General features: G+C 43.5%; 1 long non-coding RNA gene across 2 annotated transcripts in view; it reads left to right on the top strand.

Annotated features, from left to right (window-relative positions):
- The window catches only part of LOC142873760 (uncharacterized), a 54,620-nt gene extending 37,302 nt beyond the window's left edge, over positions 1 to 17,318 (top strand). Inside the window, exon 3 of one of the 2 annotated variants that reach the window (XR_012921731.1) lies at positions 16,941 to 17,318. This is a non-coding gene — a long non-coding RNA (uncharacterized LOC142873760). Of the gene's footprint in view, positions 1 to 1,669; positions 2,141 to 16,940 lie in introns of those variants that run through there. The other variant, XR_012921732.1, reaches the window with a different exon arrangement.
- Positions 17,319 to 17,609: the final 291 nt, after the last annotated feature.

Genomic DNA, 17,609 nt, shown 5'->3' with positions numbered 1-17,609 from the left:
GGCCCGGTGGTGGCCCCGCCCCGGTGGTGGCCCGGCCCCGGTGGTGGCCCCGCGCCCGGTGGTGGCCCCGCCCCGGTGGTGGCCCCGCCCCGGTGGTGGCCCCGGCCCCGGTGGTGGCCCCGGGCCCGGTGGTGGCCCCGCCCCGGTGGTGGCCCCGCGCCCGGTGGTGGCCCCGCCCCGTGGTGGCCCCGCGCCCGGTGGTGGCCCCGCCCCGGTGGTGGCCCGGCCCCGGTGGTGGCCCCGCGCCCGGTGGTGGCCCGGCCCCGGTGGTGGCCCCGCCCCGGTGGTGGCCCCGCGCCCGGTGGTGGCCCGGCCCCGGTGGTGGCCCCGCCCCGGTGGTGGCCCCGGCCCCGGTGGTGGCCCGGCCCCGGTGGTGGCTCGGGCCCTGCTGCCGCTCGGTGTCGCGGCCGCCCGGGCTGCTCGGGGTCTAGTTCCTTCCACCTGCGCTCGCCCGCTCCGCCCGTCTTTGCGTGGTTGGCCCTTTTCACCCTGTCGGTCAGCCTAAATGGCCCTTCCTTCAGGGTCCTTCACTTGCCGCCCCGTCTACATCAGGTTTCCCGACTCTGGTTTGTTTCCTTCAACTTGTGTTGCGGGCCAGGCCCTATCTGTGTTGTTTCCGCTAACGTATACTGGGTTTTGAATCGTGTATTTATGTATATGTGTATACATCTGTCCATTTTTTGGCCCGTCTTCAACATTAGACTAATAACCGCCGTGACAGCAGGTCTAAATCCGTCTCGCTCGTGGTAGTGTCCCCTGTGCCTTCCCCATAGCCTGGCATATAATAGTCACTCAGTCAACCTCCCTGGAATTGAGTGACCGGATACAAACACTACGTAACTTATCTCTGTGACTATTTGAAGTAGTTTGTTGATCTGTGAGTATATTTTATTAGCTCTAGTTCATGGAAAGGATAATGGGAGAAAGCAAACACACAAATTCTTAATAGTTATTTAGAAGGTAAAGGGAAGTGTTTACCTGGTCTTATTTTGGACCTCAAAAACGTAACCAGCATATGCCTGAATACTTCTACAAATTATTTTCAATGATTTTATACATAATACATTAAATAAATCTTTCAGTGCTCAAACTGTGAGCATTTGGAGATATGCCAGGTGTTTTTTAGTATGGTTCCAATACACTTTAAAAAAAACACTTATAGATGCTAATACAGAGCTATGATGTTGAATATTCAAATACACAGGATACACAGGTCTGGGCTCTTTTTGAAAGTGGCTTAAACTTAGGTTGATGCAGGTTTTAATTTTATTTATCTATAATTATAAAAATTATATTTATTCATATTATACTTTATATATTTGTTTGCTGATACATTAAAAAAATTTTTTTTGAGACAGAGTTTCACTCTGTTGCCCATACTAGAGTGCCGCGGCATCAACCTAACTAACAGCAACCTCAAACTCCTGGGCTCAAGTGATCCTCCTGCCTCACCCTCCTGAGTAGCTGGAACTACAGGCATGTGCCACTATGCCAGGCTAAATTTTTGTATATATTTCTAGTTGTCCAGCTAATTTCTTTCTATTTTTTTCAGGCTGGTCTCGAACTCCTGAGCTCAAATGATCCACTAGCCTCAGCTTCCCAGAGTGCTAGGATTATAGGCGTGAGCACAGCCAATACATTTTAATTTAATTTTACTTTTCTTGGTTAGAGCTTGAGGTTCAAAGAGGAGTTTGCATGACAGTATACCGAAGAGATAAATTCAGCAGACAAAGCAACTCAAGAGACACTTGAAGTTCAACAAAATATAAAATGAATGCAAGAGTTTACATTTTGAATCATGGAATTGCTCAAACAACCACTAAGGCAAGTAAAATAGATTCATTTTAATGATAGATAGAAAAAATTAAGCTAACTTGAAAACAGATGTATTAAGCAAAAATTTGCATAAATTCAGTCTCTTGGTCTCTAAAATTTCTTTTCAAAATTATTTGATTTGTTTTCATAACCTGACATTCTAATATGTGGATGCCGTTAAGTAAAACAGAATTTCTTTGTTTTCTGTGTAATTTTTGAAAGCTATAATCTAAAGCACTTTTTTGGGTAAATGATATAAAATGATTTTTAAAGTAAATGATCATGCTTAACCCTTGGCTTTCCGAATATGGTGCTATCAAAAAGTAAGGTTAGCATGTGCAGGTTATTCTTTTGCCTTCATCTGAAAAGTTTACATGAATGTTATAGTTTACATACAAATTGAATGAAAAACTTTTTGTTTTCATTTCCACATATATTTAATTTCTACATTTTATAAGTTGCTAGAAAATTATTAAGAGACAGAATGAATAAAGAGCTAATAAATAAAGTTTCATTAAAAACATGTAATTATCAGAGTGATGCTGATGTGGATAGTAATGTTTAAAGAAAAATGTATGTTCTGAATCTGGCCAAAGCTGCTGTAAATCACTCGGCAGTAAATACCTGAACCAGAGCACAGCTAGTACTATTTTAATATTTAATTTAGAAAGGCAAAAAGAAGGCAATTATCTTAATATTTTAATAATTACTATTTTAATAACAACCCAGGTAATTTTGATACCAAAGTATATTTTTGGTTCAACTCTTTGGCTTCATTCACTCTCTATGAACCTGAGAGTAAGTCAAGAGTTGAGGAACTACACAATGGCCACTTATCCAGTACTAAAAAAACACTAACAAGGCACTAAAATTATTTTCCCTTAGCAGCGATAATAGTTTTATTGGCTCAGAAGACCCTATTTCCTGTTATTTACCCACTTCCAATCCACTGGCTAGGATGCTTCTCCCTTGGCAGATTGCTCCCTCAGGAAATGAACAGGAGCTCTCTGAGGGTCACGGGCTGGGTAGCCAAGGTGGCCCGGGGACAGACGGGACGGCCAGGCCAGGCGGTACCCACCTGAGCAGCTCCCCGCCGGGGCTGTCGGTGGCGCTGCGTGCGGCCTCCACACGGGCCTCCACACCGGCCTCCACACCGGCCTCCACACCGGCCGCCGGGCCTCTCGCCGGAGCGCCGCGTCGCCGGAAGGCGGCCTCTTCTTCGCCTCGTGCGCTCGAGTGCCACGTCCGAGAAACGAGCTCAGAGGGTCATTTCCGAATCTCCCAAGGAATTAAAAAATCTCCGCGTTTCAGCCTTGCAATCTCACACGCAGGAAACTTTCTTCACACGCCTCCTAACCTCGCCGAGGCTTTTTATTTAAAGCCGGTTAACGAATAACCTGCCTGTACGACACAGGGTGGTTTTCGTCCCACCCGTATTTGCTCTGAAGAAGAAATAAACATGTTTGGAAATTCAGCTTTTAGTTCACTAATACGAACGCCACGAGATCTGGAAATTTATGCAGAAAACTCTACGGAAAAGCAGACACTGAAACAAAAGGAAACAGCGCGGGGCAGAGCGGCCGCGTGGGGAGCCCGGCCGCCGCGTGGGGAGCCCGGCCGCCGCGTGGGGAGCCCGGCCGCCGCGTGGGGAGCCCGGCCGCCGCGTGGGGAGCCCGGCCGCCGCGTGGGGAGCCCGGCCGCCGCGGGAGGAGCCCGGCCGCCGCGTGGGGAGCCCGGCCGCCGCGTGGGGAGCGCGCCCGCCGCGTGGGGAGCCCGGCCGCCGCGTGAGGAGCCCGGCCGCCGCGTGGGGAGCCCGGCCGCCGCGTGAGGAGCCCGGCCGCCGCGTGGGGAGCCCGGCCGCCGCGTGGGGAGCGCGCCCGCCGCGTGGGGAGCCCGGCCGCCGCGTGGGGAGCCCGGCCGCCGACACGCCAGGGCTTCGCGGCCGCCCGCCTGTCGCAAGGGGCACGGGACATGGAAGGCCGCCCTCTCGGACCTTGGGACCTGGAGGGCCCTGGAGTTTTTATGGAAGTGATGTTGCAGAGTCAAGGAGTCTCAGCGTTTAGGTTGTGTGTTTTGCGGGTTACAGAAGGCTGTGACCTGTGCCGGAACAGCAGCGACAAACACGGACAAACAGCAGGTGGTGAGAGCTGAGCCCCAGCTCTGCTGCTTGCTGGCTGGCAGCACAGCGACCCCAGCATGCTCTGCCTGACACCTGCCCGGCCCGTCTCACAGGACTAGAATGAAATTACCTGGGAGAATGTGCTATGTATGGGCTATGGAGGTTGGCAGTTTTGCTATGTGTTATTATTATTATCTAGATACACATTTTACTTAAAAAACAGGAAGTTCAGAAAATGAGTTTCTTTATGTGACAAATGCTCATGCTCAGGGAAAACGTCAGTCACCCTCCACCAATGTCACAGCAGCAGTAAAGGATTTGTTCCACGGTAACTGCGCTCTCGCTCCTTCTTGTGATTAGTCAGTGACATTGGAGAATGGCTGGCTTAAGAGAGGTACACAGATTTGGATTGTGGAAGAGAGCAAAGTTTCCCGGGAAATCAAACCACACCTTTAGCCTTGGCCTCGTTAGCATTTTGCGATGACCAGGCAGGGACAGGTCTGTACTGCTCTATGGGCAGTACTGACTCTAAGCACACTTTTGAAACTAGAACTTTGAAATTAGAAAAAGAGTGTCTTTCAGTGGGATTTTTCTGCTGCCTAATAGGGTGACCAACTTATCCTGGTTTGCCTAGGATTTTTCTGATTTTAGCACTGAATGCCCCGAACCCTAGGGAAACTCTCAGAGCTGGGCAAACCGTACCAGGGGTCACCTAATGCCGACTGCCTCATGCTGCAATCCTGGTGGTGCAGGGCCCTCGGCTTCCGTCCTTCTCCTTCTTTGACACAGCATAATTTGTATTTCTCTTTCCCACTTACTAATATTTCTACAGTGCAATTGTGTTGGAAATCATGTTAGAAAGACATTAAATAAGCTAAATTACACTAACATGTTAAATTAAACCAATCACCATACCCCATATAATAGCACAACATGCTCGTAGTTTCTGCTTCTTGTAAAAAAAAAAAGTCTAATGAGCACAGATGTTAATAACCAGTGAAATGTAGTATGTTACTCTCTTTCATGCAGGTTTGGATTTTAACTGGGGCAATGCTTAACTTTGAACAAAATGTCTATAAAGAGGAAATTCCAGTGTTAGCAGCCAGTCTTCAGGCATATTTTTCATAGGTAAGCTTTCCTAGTAATCAACAAATATATATTTATTAGCGAAGTTCTATGCTAGCTGCAGTGAGCAGTACCAAAAATTTTACGAAATGGGCCCTTGCTTCAATGATGTAGCTCAGAAGAGACAATGTGCATAACTGAAAAGTTAACTAAAAATATAAGAGGTAGGAGTAGAACGGTAGTAAATCAGGCCAGTATTTCTTGAGTCTCTGTACTAGCTAATATCTTTTGAATCTATTTATCATCTCTACTATATAACTTCATACATAACATCTCATTCAGTCCTTGCCCAAATTACATTTTTTACAAATAAACTATATCTTGAAAAGGTTAAGTAACTTGGCCATAATCCAATAGTAAGAATGTGGTCATGCTGGAATTCATTCATTCAGTCCTTCAACAAATATTTATCACGTATTTACATTTAAAAGGAAGCAAGACCACTTGAAATTAGGCTGACTGAGGAAAGTGTAATGGAAAGGTGGGGTTTGAACTGAGTTTCAGTGAGGGACATTGGAAAGGCAGAAAGGGAAGGGAACAAAACAGTTTTCATGAGCATGTGAAGGGGCATGGATCAGGTATATGTGCAAGAGTGGAGAGTTTGTGCTGGCAAAGTAGAGGATAGGTTTGAACATAGACATGAGGCTCAAATATGAAGGATCCAGTGAGTACAAATGCCAGTGTGGCTAGTTCAAACTTTATCCTGTAGGTAATGGAAATAAACTGATGGGAGGTTGGCTTGAAGACTGTGTGAATGATGCCTTGGGAGCGGAAGAGGAGTTGGACCCAGTACTGCAGGCATCTGGGTGACCAGCCTATGGGAATTACTCTGAAGTAGTTAAAACAGTACTGACTGAACTCCTGTGTAAGATGCGGAGTTAATTCCTTATCATAAGAAACTGTGTCAAAGATGAGATTTGCTGGAAGTCTAGAGCACCGGTCACAAACTCAAATGCCTTCAGGAGCCAGAAAGATAACTAAAACCCTGAGGTGGAGATAGAAATCCGCAGTGTGGAAGAAAACTGGAATGCTTGTGCCCTCCCTATGGGCACTGGAGTTTGGAGCAAGCAGAGCCGCTGGGAGGGGCAATCTAAACCTGTCTAGGGCTGGCGCCAGCCGGGGTTGCCCTGTGAATTTCACTTCTTGATATGAGCTGCCTTTGATAAATTTGACAAAATCAGTAAGTAGTTATGTCGGCCTTTATGTTCAGAGGGGAATACGGTTTTGATGGCATATGGAAGGAAATGTGAATTTGGACTGCTTTCATTTTAGGATTAAAGGCGGTTGGCTGCTGTGCAGTAGCAAGGTCTTCCACTGCCTGACCTCTTTAACTGTTTGGATGCGGCCTCTGCCCAGGGCACTCCCAGCCTGTGCCGCAGCTTTCATCTGTAGTGTGAAAGTTAAAACAAAGACCAGGTGATCGAAGATAAACAAATGGAGTAGGACCTTCATGTCAATATAGCTATAAAAGGAGCATGCATGCTGGCCAAAATGAATAATATATGATAATAACTGGAATACAACTAAAATAAAGGTAGCAGAGACCCTTTTATATCCTTTCATGGAAATTGAGTTTAACAAATAAAACCAGGCTGGGCATGGTCGCTCACGCCTGTAATCCTAGCATTCTGGGAGGCTGAGGTGGGCGGATCATCGGAGCTCAGGAGTTTGAGACCAGCCTGAGCAAGAGTGAGACCCCATCTCTACTAAAAATAGAAAGAAATTAATTGACCAACTAAAAATATATAGAAAAAATTAGCTGGGCATGGTGGTGCACGCCTGTAGTCCCAGCTACTCGGGAGGGTGAGGCAGGAGGATCATTTGAGCCCAGGAGTTTGAGGTTGCTGTGAGCTAGGCTAACGCCATGGCACTCACTATAGCCTGGGCAACAAAGCGAGACTCTGTCTCAAAACAACAACGACAACAACAACAAAACTAAACAAGACAAAAACTAACAACTAGCAGGCAGTTTTAAGTAAGACAACCAATGATTCAAATATTTCACTTTTATGACATGCTCTAATAAGTCACAATATTGCATCTTATAAGGCGAGTCTGGAAAAGCGAGTATGATACAGAGAAAGCAGGGAACTGGGCTCTCCCCCTTGGTGAGTCAGTTAACATCTCCGGAATTTACTTTTTTTTTCTACCAGTTCAAGAAATTTTAGGCTGAATGTGGCCTGCTAACATGTTCTGTTTGGCCTTTAGTAATTTTTATAAGTAGAACTTTGTAAGTAGAAATTTACTACACATTTCTTGTAGAACATGGCTATCTGTTGAAAATCTGGCAGGAGCATGGCAATCCCGGCGGGTGTTAAGTACCAGTGCCCCCTTGTGGCGCGGCTGGACCCCGCAGGCTGCCTCAGTCTCCAGCCCTCCCCCTGTGGCACTCTGCCTGCTTTGCTCCACCGTTCTCATAACCTGCTCTGGAGTGTGGAATCCTTGGCTGAGATGATGTTGGAAGTCGTCTCAAGCTCAGGTTTTCCTACCAGTTTCCTACCTTACCAATTGAAGTTTGCCCATAAGACTTTTTTCTTTCTTCAATGAAACAAGGTCCATAGTTCAAAGATGTGTAATGATGATAATCTTTGGTCATTATATTCAATCATTCTGAAGTCCACACATAAGAAACTAATATGCTTACTGGTGCTATGCTAGATAGGAGGTGGAGAATTCATGCCTGTGTATTCACCCTCTTCCTTGTCCTCCTCCCCCTCCTCCCCCCCCTCCTCCTCCTTCTCTTTCTTGAGGGGTGGGATTTAGATATTAAGGTGCAAGACCAAACCAAAACGCCAAATAAATGGAGCTTCAAAACTGAGCTTTCCTGAGTCATGGAATATACATTTTCATTTATAAATAAACTAGATTTCCTCGACAAATAAGCAAAGTTAAGAATATTTGTGCCTCAAGATTTATTTGGTGGATTATGCTGTGGTCAGGCTAGTATTAATAAAGTTAGCTTGTGTACTCTGAGCACAAACTACTGTCATTTGGGCAAAGAAGACTTGGTCTGGTAAAGTCACCTGGAGTTTCAGACTTCACCATATATGGAAAACTGGTGTGTGGGTATGAAGTGAATATACCCACATTCCTGGGGTGGGCTGTATGATTTTACGGTTTAGAGTGTGGGCTTGGGAGTTAGGTTGCCTGGGTTGAAAGGGAGACTCTATTATTTCCTTGCAGTTACTTTAGAAAGGTATTAACCTCTCCAAACCTTTGTGAAAATGGGAATAACAACAGCATCTGCCTAAAAAGGCTGTTGTGAAGACTTGATGATACACAGTACATGTAAAGTTCAGTATAAAGCCTGTGAGTATTCAGAAAATGCTATTGATGGTGATGAAGATTATGATTTTGCAGCTGGTCATATTTTCAGTAGTGTTGAGTGGAACCTTAATATAATATAATTGAAAGGTGTTACTTGCTTTTCTCAGTGGTGTCACTGAGTGTCTGCATGTGGTTTGTGGAAGACCTAATCCCAGAGGGAGAGTGAGTGTTGAGAATCTGGGCCCATGGAATGTTGACATTGGTGACAATGGCCCAGCCAAGCAGCCTAGAATATTCCAGTCTAAGTCTTAGACTATCTAGTCCACATCTAAAGTTCCTTCCTCTCTCCTCGAACTCCTTCATTCTGTGGTTTCTATGATAAAAAGGAGAAGAGGCTAATTCCTTCCTCAAAGTTATGAATCCTTCTCTGAGAGGATGCAGAGAAAAGATATATGTTACCCTTGACAAAAAACTGTTATAATCTGCAGCAAGTCATGACTTTAGGGGGAGTTTTACCCCTAGAAAGATTAGAAAACTGGTCTTGCAGGTCCAATAAACATGACAAGATCAGACAGGGCAAACTTTCTTTTCATTTACTTGGTCTTTGTGATATAAGGGTAAGAAATTTGAAAACCCAAGTTCCTATTTGAGTCCTGGCTCTAACTTGGGCAAGTCTTTTAACTGCTTTATTATATTTGTGTAAATTTATAAATTGAGCTGACATAGTTGATTTTAAACATGCTGTTTGTAAAAATTTCTGTTGATTTATTGATGTATCCTATCCCCCACAGATAATCACAATTCACATTTTATCCTCATCAAAACTATGTTTTATACTCTAAAGGATTGTTAAAATCATTCGATAATTCTGAAAGTATATCCAATGTTCACTAAATGTATTTTTGTTGTTTTTGAGAGGCCTTACCATTCAAAGCGAGGCACAAACACATCTTTTCTGTCCCCTCCCTGCAGCAGGAGCACCAGAGTCCAGAGTAGTTCAAACAGAATCAAAGATATGTTTGGAGAATTCCAAGAAACAGATTTGAGGAAGATTTGTGTGGGAGTAAACATACCACTGGCTAAGATGTTTTTGAGATTAGTCTAGAAACTAGACGATAGGTGATGAGATTTTAGAGTCAATAGGGACCTTAGAATTCATCTACTTAAACAATTCATGTTATGGATACATCATTTGTGTCTAGAAGGGACGATGACCTACCCAGTCACATGAATAATTAGCGGGAGAGCTAGGACTGCCTCCTGCCTCAGCCTTCACTCCTGACCCTGTGATCTGGGTCCTCTTCACCTTGCGCTGCTATGCAGAGTTCCTCCCCCAGGTGAGGCATGAGAGAATGGAGACATAGCAGGGACTGCCCCCAGCAATGGCCCGTCTGTGGTTTGATATTGTCTTTATAGAAGACAAGAGAGGGAAGTGATCACACAACCGACAGTCTTCTATTTTCTACTGCTATTGTGTGAAGCAATACACATACATACTTATACATAACACACACACATACATTTTACTCTCAGGCATTAGCTTTCTTATGCTCTGTAATTAATTATGATATTTAAAAATTTTCCCAATTCTCTGAATTTCAGGGATTTCCTTTCCATATTTTGGAATTGGATTCTAGGCCAACACATATTTTCTTTAAAAAATGCTTACTCTTTCTGTTTGAATTCTTACTGTGCCACTTAATGCTGGGGGACTTGAAAATCTCTAGGACTAGTAGACTTTAGTTTCCTAATTTGTAAAATGGGAATAATAGTACCTATCAAATGGGTTTGTTAAGAACATAAATTAGCTAGTGTTTGTAAATACTTTGAATATTGCCTGGAACATAATAAGTGTTCAACAAATTGTTATATTTATTTTGACCAATATTTATAATTATTTTTACTGACATTTATAATAAAAGCATGGGATCTTATTTAAAGTAACTGATTATCTGTTTTTGGAGTTTTAAAATAGCTATATTAACATATAATTCACATAACACAGAGTTCACCTGTTGAAAGTGTATAATTCAGTGGCTTTCGGGACATTACAGAGTTGTGCAGCCATCACCATCATCTAATTTTAGAACATTTTCGTCACTCTCCAAAGAAACTTGCACCCAAGAGCAGTCACTCCCATCCCTCTTATTCCCACTGTGCCCCAGGCAGCTGCACACCTACGAATTTACTTTCTGTGAGACATTTCCTGTCTCATATATAGAGAAAGTACCTCTTCTGGACATTTCATATGTAAATGGGATCATGCTCTATGTGATCTTTTGTGACGGGCTTCTTTTACTTAGCATAATGTTTTCAAAGTTCATCCATTTAGCGTATATCAGTACTTTATTCCATTTTATGAACAAATAATATTCCATTGTATGGATATGTCACATTTCTTTTGTCTATTATCTAGTTGATGGATATTTGGATTGTCTCTACTTTTGGGCTGTTATAAATAAAGCTGCTATGGACGTTTGTGTACAAGTTTTTGCCTGGACATATGTTTTCAATTCTCTCGATTACACACCTAGGGGTGAAATGGCTATATTTAACATTTTGAGGAACTGTCAAACTGGTTGTAACATTCTATGTTGTGACCAGCATAGATAAGTGTTCCAATTTCTCTTGCCAACAATATTTGTTTTCTTTTGGATTGTAGCCACTCAAGTGGGTGTAAAGTGGTGTTTCACTATGGTTTTAATTCACATTTTCCTAATGACTAAGGATGTTGAACATCTTTTCATGTCCTTATTGGCCGTTTGTATTTCCTCTTTGGTGGAGAATCTATTCAAATACTTTGTCCATTTTAAAATTGGATTGTCTTTTTATTATCGAGTTGTGTCCTTTATATATTTTGGATATGAGTTCCTTAAGACATATGCTTTGCAAATACCTTCTTCCATTTTATAGGTTGTCTCTTTGCTTTCTTAATGGTGTCCCTTGACATACCAAAGCTTTTCATTTTGATAAAGTCCCATCAATCTTCTCTTTTATCACTTGTGATTTTGGTGTTATGCCCAAGAAATCATTGCTTAATCCAAGGTAATGAAGATTTACTTGCATATTTTCTTCTAAGAATTTTATAGTTTTAGCTCTTACATACGTATAATGTCTATGATCTACTTTGTGTTAATTTTTGTGCATGTTGTGAGGTAGGGGTCCAACTTCATTTTTTTGCATGTTGTCCTGGAATTAGTGCTGAAAAGACTACTCCCTTCCCATTGGGTTGTCTTGACTCTTTTGTTGAAAAGTAACCATAAATGTTAGTGTTTATTTCTGGATAACTAATTATTTTAACAATATAAGTAGAAACTTATTCAAAATTGGTGAATTCGATCAACTCTGTCCCCTCTGAAGACATTCTGTTTTTATTCTTTTATATATGACTACATAAGTCCAAGACCAGGACTTTTGGTATTTTCCTTTAATCCTTCTTGATAATCCTGAACTCATACTTTTCTAGGTAGTTGTTTATTTCACGTATTTGTAACAATGGCAATAACAAGGAACACTGATGATGAGAATTCTTTACAAAATCTTCAGGCATTAAGAAGACATGAAATTAATTAAAGATAAATAAGTGAAAGAGTCTTATATGCTATGAGCATCTATGTTGTTATTGATTATATACATGTCTTCAATTTAGCATTCATCCTGCAATAGTTTTTTAAGGTCACCACATTTGTGGTGATGGTGGTAGGTAGGCTTCTTAACATGTTCATGGGCAATGCTGGGAATGAATCTCAAAGGAAGTTTTTACACTCATTTTGCAGAGGAGGAGGCTGAAGCTCAGAGTGTCTAATGGACTGATCTATTATCTCATAGCTTGTGAATGTCAATGCTGAGACTCAAACCCAGATGTGGATGCTTACCAACTCCTTGACAGCCACGAGGGGGATGAATCCACACAGGGAAGATGTCATTTTGGTAAATCAGAGTTTGAATTTGACATGTTCCCTATGCACCTATGAAAACTCTGTAGTGTGAGGTAGGGTTTGAGGATTGGGTGGGCTGTCATGGGAACTGTAGTGCTGTGGGCAGTTTCTCCGAGTTACCATGTTTCAGTGTTTCTTGTGAGATTTTCAGGGAGGGAAAATGAGGAGCAGAGGGAATTGATATATTAATTTCCATAAACCTGACACTTTACATATAGAAGCTTATTGAATCCTCCTTAGAATGCCAGGAAATAGGTATGTTTTTCACCATTTGGAGATAAGAAAACTGAAACTCAAGAGAGGTTGTCTCTTTTCCTAGTCTGCATTTTCAGTTAAGTGGCAGCAGAGCTGAGATTCAAATGCAGGTTTGTAAAATCCAAAGCCCTGTCTCTTTCTGTTTTACACAGTCTCCCCAAAAGGGAAATAAAGTTCCTAATTTTCTCACTCATTTTACATTTTTTATTAGATTCTGATTATGCCCCACAGACAGTGTTTGTCTTCACAGTGTTCATGTGTACCCAAGGTGGTGCCTTTGAATGTCTTTCTCGAGACATTCTCTGTATTGCCTTAGGTGTGGGCTGACTCTAATGACACTCCAATAGAATTCTTTATCCTTTGAATATGGGATTCTTTGAGAGATTTTAAAGCAATTATAGTTTCAATGATAGAGAAATTTTTAAACAAATTAAGTATCTCTACACATGTATTTAGTACTCTGCTAGTAATTTTACAAAATTTAAACTAGAAAACAAAGTAAAAGCTAAAAAACCAAAAGCCTAACCATAATGCCTACTTACAAGGAACTCAAACAAACCTAACCTAAAACCAAACTTGTCTTTCTAGAATAAAAGGAACTTAAAACCAACACTTTACAGAGTTGCCAGCGCAAGTGTGACTTAGCGAGTGTGTATTTCTATCCTGTTTTCCCCTAACTGAGACGGGAAGTACTGAGTTCTCCTGAACAGTTGTCTAGACTGCTGCAGTGCCTTCCGAGCCTCTCCTAGCATTGCTAGAGTCCCTGTCTGCTTGCATTCCTTCCTTCAGCTTGAGTGACATGAAAACCCACAAACGCTGCCAGTTCTTCTAGGCCTATGAGCAAGATGTGCTTGTGTCGGAGGCTCCAGAGGACCTGCAAGCGCGTGGGTTTGTTCTTGCTTTGTCCAAGCTCCTGATGATAAGCAAGGAACATGCCCCCATTTGGCAACCAAAGCCATTCTCCATGTGGGGACACCCTGCCCTTGAGAAACCAACGGAACTTTTACATAGCAAAGAGGTAATACTCCACCCCCAGCTGTTTTTCTCCAGGTCTGAGACCTGTCACTTACAAGTCCACGTGTGGGTCCACTGGCTGCCCGTCCCTCCCCTGGAGCACGCTCCTCCAGGGCGAGCGCTGCGCCTGAAACGTCCGCTGGGCGCCCCTCTTCGCTGGCAGGGCCCGCTGGCGCCCCCACATCTTCGGAGGCCAGCAGCTGGCGTGGAGCTCCGAGAGCACCAGGAAGGAACTTGGCCTTTACTCCAGACCTGGCCAGTGACGGCCTGTGCAGCCAAGTGGACTGTTCTGCCTCCACACGTGCTATGTCAGAAGCTTTCTCTTTCAGAGTCTGCTCAGAAACGTTCTATGTGACTCCTGAGATAATCTTACCTCCTCGCCTCAAGAGCTGCGTCTTATCTTGATGTTGACTTGGGGTCACATTCACTGACCCTTTCACTCACAATGGCCCATGTCTTACTGCAATCCTGATGTCTCTCCTTGCCTCAGGAGACAGTGGGCAGAGGCTACCTCGAAGGGTCCACCCCGAATCGCCCCAAGTGGTGCTCAGCCAACTCCTATAAGGTCATGACTATGTGTTGTATGAAGTGAACACACCCACCCAGCACAGCGTTGGCGTCTTATCACCCACGTCTCATCCGTGCTTGCTGTAATCAGAACACACTTTTCTTTCTAAAACACGTTTTGCATTATACTCATCATGTTCTTTCCTCACTGTGGAGACTCGATAAATGTTTACTGATGATAAACCTGTCGTGCTGGAAGGCAAATTCACAGGGAGTTTGATCTTTTCATTCTTTTTTTTTTTCTTTTATTTCACTTTTTTCTTTTTAGCTATTCCACCATGTCACTAATGCTGACACTAAAGTTGCTCATGAATTAGAAGAATGATGAAATGCCATTGAAGTCTTTTTTTTTACTCTGTATCAAACAAAAATCTGGTTGGCTGAACTCAAATGATTCAATATTTTAAAGGATTTCATTCAATTTAGTCTAAGATGATTGCAAAAAAAAAGTAAGTGGGGATATGATTTACTTGTATAGGAAATACTAAGATCAAGATTTACAAATGAGAAGGATGAGTGCAATTGAGTTCAAGACTAGGTAATTGAATGAGAGATTTCCATGCATGAGATTATTAAGAATGCAAATAACTTTTATTCTCTATTCTCTTTCAATCAAAATTTGCCGTCACAGTGGGGCAGAGTGAAGGCATTGATGACCCCATGCATGCCCTTTGCCCTACAGCTTTGTAGTCCCCACCCACTCTAACCTGGGCTGGCATTGCCTTGCGACTTGCTTTGGCCAGTAGAAGGTGGCAGAAGTGGCCCTGTGATAGTCCTGAGTCCAGGCCTCAAGAAGCCTTGTGTGTTTCTGCTTCTTCTCTGGCTTCTCTGGGGTCACCATGACAACACGCTTGAACTGAAGGTCTTCTCCATGTGAATGCACATGGAACAGAGCCGAGTTGTCCGGCTGTCACAGGCCACCCAGCTGCCACTTGTCTTGCCACGTCACTACAGACACAGGAATGAGCCCAGACAAAACCTAAACTCGTCAAGACCAGCAGAACTCCCTGCTAACCTGCAGACCTATGAAACATAATAGTTATTTTAAGCTCCCATGTTTTGAGATGGTTTGTCACACAGCAATAGCTAACTGCTTCAGATCCCATATTCATGTCGCCAATAGGGTAAGACAATGATGGCTCCTCCCAGGGGCAATTACATTTTAACTGTTGTCAACTGCTTGAACTAAACAAAGGTAACTTTGAGAATGCCCTCAGATTCAGTGGGCTGGCGGGGGAACTTAGGGAGTGCAGTGGATCTTTCTGAAATAACAGCCTGACACGCTTCAGAGGCCTGCTGTCATGAGAAATTAGGGAAAGTGGCTTTAGGGTAGGGTAGGTGACAGCTATTGAAGATCTCAAAATCATACCTGCTAGACCTACCACGTGCCCACCTCCTGCCCCCTCCCCTTCTGTACTCTCCCTCTCCTTTGTGGCCTCCTAGGGTAAAGGTCACAGCAGTGCCCACTGCTCACTCTTCTCACATCTGTTACCTCAAGCCCTTCTCACTCCTCCATCAACTGCACCGAGCTTTCTTCATTGAGTGGTAACACCCCTTTAGTGTGAGGCAAACCTGGCTTCCAACCCTGCCTTGTGCCTAACAAGTTAAAGGCCTTTGGACACTAAACTAAGGTTTAGTGTCTGCATACTCCAGTTTTCTTCTCTGCAAAATTGTGATGGGAAAGGCACTTGGCAAAGCTCTGACCTTTCTCCCCACTGTGTAACTCTACAGGCAAGGAAAGAAATTAGGGCAAAACAGAAACTGTTGCTTTAAGAAAGCTAGTCCAGGGTTCTTCTGATCACTGGTAAAGATATTTTCTGCTGCCTTAGAAACTTTGAGTTACAGGGCAAAGGTTTAGCAAATATGAACCCCCACTTTACTGCTTTTATTAATAACAGCCAGAGATGGATCCAAAGTCACACATGTGATTGGAGGTGAGGCCATAAATAACAGTTTATCTTGTGCCTGTGTGTTTTTTTTTTTAAAGAATGAATAAGCATCTATTAATACTTCTTACTCCATAGTATGGATATGTAACAAAGTCATTCTTACTCAGGCAACTCTTCCTAAACGACAGGGATACCATTCTGGAGAAATAAAGGAACTTACGGCCCGCTCTAGGTATCTCGTTAACCCGACACCTCATACACTCAGTCTTAGGGAAAAGCAGGAGGAGGCTGCTCAGAGGGGAAGGCTGGTGGGAAAGTTGAGGTAACTTTGGAAATAATAAGCAGTATCATAATGATGGTATGTTCCAGAATAAAGAGCTCAAGCTTGGCGTCAGAGCCCTTTAGTGGTTCTGGGACTTGGCTCAAGTCTCTTTATCTCCCTTAGCCTTGGTTTTCTCAAACGTAGAATGTTGGCTTGGGGTAAATCAGCACTTCCCTAAACTGTGATCTGAGGACAATTTCTCTAGCCTGTATGAAAGTTGGAAAATGTTGTATATTAATATGATTTCTGTCCCTTAGAGACCTTTGTGAAGGTCTGCATTCAAGACATGTATTCAACTTTATTAACTGAGATGGAGATCATAGAAAACTGTTAATACCCTGTAGGAAAAATCTCATTTTGGAGAGTGAGATGATTCTTAAGACTTCTGGCTGCAAAAACATCTGAGCCAATAGAGAGATTTTAGTTCTATTGCAACTTACTGCAGAGTCCACTTTTACCAAGAAAGGAAATAGAGGGGAAAAAATTATATTTTATTGATTGGCTACTCTGTCAGGCACTGTCTTAGGTATTTTGTATATCCCCCATTTACTCCTTGCAATAACCATATGGAGTATTATTCTCACCTTACCAATATTGACTTTAACCACATTATTATTTTTTTCTGGTAGCCTTGTTGAGAGAGTGACAATGGAGCGCTGATGTGGAGTCAAGGGGATCAGCCCTGGGTACTCTCTCCCCACACGTTCTCGAGGTCTGCGGTCTCCAAGCCCTGGGCCATGGCCCGGCACGGGGTACTGGTCCGTGGCCTGTTAGGATCCAGCTGCACGTCACCGCCACCCTCCCACCCCACCACTCCCTGTCCATGGAAAAACTGTCTTCCATGAACCCAGTCCCTGGTGCCAAAAAGGTTGGGGACCACTGTTCTAAGTGGTATTATCCAGCCCTAAAACTTCAAATACTGTTTATATGCTGACAACACTCAAATCTCATAATTCCCTTCTGACTTCTCCCTATTAAATAAATATCTCAAACTTAGTGTGACCAAACCAGAATTTTTATTCTCAGCTCTCCTCCAAAACTTTTCTCATCCCATTTTACCCTTCTCAGTGAAAGGTTTCCCCAGCTTCCTGGTTGATCAAACAGCAAGTCAGTGCTGTTAATTTCTCTCATCCCCTGGTTCCCAACTTGCAGTCGGTCAGCAACTCTCGCAGCTGTGCCTGCAGGACACAGCCAGAATCGCCACTTCTCTCCACCTGCACTGCTGGCTCGGGTCCCAGCGCCTTGTCTCTCACCTGGACTATCGCAGCAATACTCCCCTTGTTCTTGCTCCTTCCGCC

This window comes from Microcebus murinus, chromosome 11, assembly GCF_040939455.1.
Source record: "Microcebus murinus isolate Inina chromosome 11, M.murinus_Inina_mat1.0, whole genome shotgun sequence".
In the NCBI taxonomy this organism is placed as follows: Eukaryota; Metazoa; Chordata; class Mammalia; order Primates; family Cheirogaleidae; genus Microcebus; species Microcebus murinus.
Note: the sequence above shows the minus strand (reverse complement) of the source record. Positions and strands in the feature narration are given on the sequence as shown.